Below are 4226 nucleotides of genomic sequence, written 5' to 3' on the forward strand. Positions count from 1 at the left end.
AGATGAATTTCTTAAATTAATTATGCATTGTGAGAAGTATTTTTGTTAGTCTGTCCTGAATCCATCATCCATCAACTTCCCACAAATTCTAATATTATGAAAGAAGAAATGTCTCTCATTTCCTTTCCTCATGCCATACATAATGCTATATAGACTTTTATTGCACGCTTTGACTACAAGACTTTCCTTTAAACTTTAATACTTCTTACTCCTTAGCCATTCCATGTACAGAAGGCGCTTCAATCCCTTACCAATTTTATTAGCACCAATATTTTGTCTTGAATTGTAAATTGTTTATGTTTTTATCGTTTTATACCTGTAATTGAGATTGTTGGTTTTATTATGACTGTTAGCCACCCTGAGCCCGTTTTTGGAAAGGGCGGGATAGAAATCAAAGGTAAATAAATAAATAAATAAATAAATAAATAAATAAATAAATAAATAAATAAATAAATAAAATAACATTACTGTTTTTTAGCTCTTTTGCTGATGTGGCTGTTGATCCCTGAAGGGCGTGGATGCATCTTTGTCCTGGCTGCGATCATTCCACCTTGAGCGATTCTGCTCAGGGTATAAGCCTCTGACGGAGTCCAGACCCCTTACAGTATTGCTCTTAACTTTGCTGAAACACACAGACTTCCTCACCTCTTGAAGGTGTACATCTAAGAGAGGCTTTCTAGCTCTACAATATTGTTTTTGAGAACTGTACGCAATGTTCCAAACTGTACGCAATGTTCCAAATACAATTTACACAAGGGGAGTACAATACAGGCCATTTGTCTTCAATCCTTTCCCTAATAATACCTAGCATATAATTTACTTTTTTCACGGCCATTACATAATGAATAATCATTTTCATTGAGCTTTTAATCATGACCCCACTATCTTTTTTCCTGGTCGCTCAGTTTGGGACCAATATTGAAAAGTACTGGGGCCAGAACCAAACCCTGTGGCACCCCACTGGACACCTCCTTCCGTTAAGATGAAATGCCATTGAAAACTACTCTTTGAGTGCAGTTCTCCAACCAATTCCCTATCTACTTAACTATCTTAGAGACAAAAATAGGAGTCAAGTTGCACCTTTAAGACCAACTTAGTTTTATTCAGAACGTAAGCTTTCGTGTGCTCTCTAAGCACACTTCATCAGCCGAGGAATCCGGGCTTTGCTCACTGTACCAGATTCCTCCTCTGATGAAGTGTGCTTAGAGAGCACACAAAAGCTTACGTTCTGAATAAAACTAAGTTGGTCTTAAAGGTGCAACTTGATTCCTGTTTTGTTCTACTACTTCAAACCAACACGGCTGACTACTTGGATCTATCTTAGAGACCAGTCAACAATCCTCTATTTTACCCATGGGGAGCCCTGTCAAAAGCTTTACTGAAATCCAGGTAAATCAAAGTATATGTACAATCTGAATGTTTTGCCCCACCGTGTATCACTGTACATTTACTTACACTGATCCTCAATTGTCACATCAATGCAGTCACTCAGCTTGGAGGGATCTTCTTAGAAGTTTTCTCCATTTACTTTTGTTTTCATCATCCTGAATAATGTAGTTGGTATAATCTGCAAACTGATCTCTGAGGAACTCTCAGCTTATTTTCCTCTATGCACAAATGGCCATTTACTTTTAACTAGTTACTAATCTATACACATCCTCTTATCCCATGACTGCTAAATTTACCCAGGAGCCCTTGGTGAAGATCACCATCTTTTGGAAGTAGGGAAATAAAATTTTCTAAAATTTTGAAGATACAGGTAAAATATGTTTTCCCCTGCACATAACCAGGAAAGGGGGCGGAAAGCCCATGCCTGAGAGGCCGTCAATCCCCTCACTCCCTCCCACTGTCAGAGACTGCCAATGGCAGGCAGGCGGGCAGAGGCATGCGTGGACAAGTAGGAAGCGCCAAGTGCAGCAGTTTACTGTCCTAGACAGCGGCTGGAATGTGTGTCTGGGAGTGGCCAGACCAAATCCAAAAGATACCCCCCAGAGCCCCCCCTGCTGTTGCCCTGCTGCCACCCCCTGCTATGTGCAAGGAGCACCTCCCCTGGGGGCCACAGAACTCAGAGTGTGAGCAGCTGGGCATGCATCCACTTTAGCAGGCCCCCCTCCCGAATGCCCTGCGCACAACAGCCCTGTGGGGTTGGGTAGGCTGTCAGCCTGGGCAGACTGAGGGGCAGCACCCCCCTCCCCTGTCCACTCCCCTCCCCTGTTCGATCCCAGCAAAAGCTGGTTCAGGTAGCCAGCTCCAGGTTGACTCAGCCTTCCAGCCTTCCGAGGTCGGTAAAATGAGTACCCAGCTTGCTGGGGGGAAAGTGTAGATGACTGGGGAAGGCAATGGCAAACCACCCCATAAAAAGTCTGCCATGAAAACATTGTGAAAGCAACGTAACCCCAGAGTCGAAAACGACTGGTGCTTGCACAGGGGACTACCTTTACCTTTATACTCCAAAGGACATTGAGAAAGCACATCAAAACTACAAAGGAAAATGCTGAAATGTCAAGACATAGATGGAACCGTCTTTCATATGTAGTGGATTTGTAAAAAAAAAGCAAAACAATATTGGAAAAATACACCAAAATGCAGAATATGATGAAGTTTAAATTTCCAATGGAAACCAAGAGCATGCTGTTAGGTGTTCCACCTAACAAATTAACAAAAATTTTAAAAGAGCTATTCAAATACATGGTGACAGCGACTAGAACTATTTATGCATCAGAATGGAAACTAGATATATGTCCACTTTTAGAAGAATGGGAAAATAAATTTGTTGAATATACAGTAACAGCAAAATTAACAACCTATTTGAGAAACAAGTCAATTATGAGATCTGAGGTAAGATGAATGGGTATTATGTATATTACTCTTATCTATTAAAGGTAGTGGTAAAAATATGTTATGTTCAATATGTACTAATGATAAAATCAGTGCAGTCGGATTAAATATGAAATTTGAAACTTACAATTTATATGATGAATACAATTCTACCCCAAAGGAAATAAGAATTATTGTATTTTATAGATAATACTTTAAAGATTATAGTGAAGGGAATGAAAGGAGAATAATTCTGTTATGCATTATGTACTACATGATTGTCTTTAACAGATGTAAATACGCTGTATAACCCATTTCCTCCCTTTTCTTTTCTGTACCCCCAGTTTTTTCCTAAAATAAACTTTATAAGATTTTTAAAAAATATTTTTATTTAAAACATTTTAATGCCAACTTTCTACCCAATTAGTGTCCCCAAGGTGGTGCACATAAAAAATTAAAATATTTGAACATAAAATTTAAAATTATAGAAACACATAAACAATACCAGAACCAGGCAGGAAGGCCAATAACATTTACTGGGGATATTGCCAAACGAAACAAAAGTCTTCCCTTGCTGGCAGAAGACACCGATAGAGGGAGACAAAGCCAAAGTCTGAGTGCCATTACCGAGAATATGGTTGTGGTTGTCTAGCACTGGCCACAGAGGGCATTTCTCAGGTTGTTACTCATCTAGCCTCAACTCCTTATTTACAATTTCTGGTTCTTTATCCTCCAGTCTAACTACAAACATTGAAAATTAAACAACTTTGCATGCCACTGGAATTGGGGGAGGGGGACGGAAGGGATGCATGTTGCACAGAGCGGCGACCCAGCCTAAAGACGGGCTTATGTACCAAGCGCACCAAAAATGACAGGTGGATAACAAGCTCTATTTTCACCATTTCTTAAAATTGTCCACTCAAACAAACTAGGTCCTGCAAGAGCTCTAAAGTTTGCACTACAGCACAACTTAAACGTGGTTAAGGCGGGTCTGAACTTCCCGTAAGAAACCTTGAGTATCACCTGTCGCGTCCAAATACCCAGTTCCAGGCACCCTCTGCCTGTAACCACTCCGGTTTAGCGGAAATCCGCCATTATTCCTCCCCCCCCCCCCCGGGTCGCCTCGAGAAAGAAGCACGAGGTAAACCCGTTGGCCAGGGTAACACGAACCGACCGCTCACGTCTGTACATCTACCTACGTCGTCTTTTTATCAAGCGAAGAAGTCCAGCTCTGCACAATAACCGGGAGGGGCGGGGACTTCAACCAGGCGAGTTTCTCTGGCAATGACAGACATTCCTCTCTTCCAACCCTATGCTCCGAAGCTGGCAGGTCCCTTCCCTGTTAGTCAGTCACACCGTCTGAGTTTACAAATCTGCCCAATCGCAGGCCAGGGCCTCTGGGGCCTTTT

The sequence above is a fragment of the Heteronotia binoei genome, chromosome 1 (assembly GCF_032191835.1).
Source record: "Heteronotia binoei isolate CCM8104 ecotype False Entrance Well chromosome 1, APGP_CSIRO_Hbin_v1, whole genome shotgun sequence".
NCBI classification, from domain to species: domain Eukaryota; kingdom Metazoa; phylum Chordata; class Lepidosauria; order Squamata; family Gekkonidae; genus Heteronotia; species Heteronotia binoei.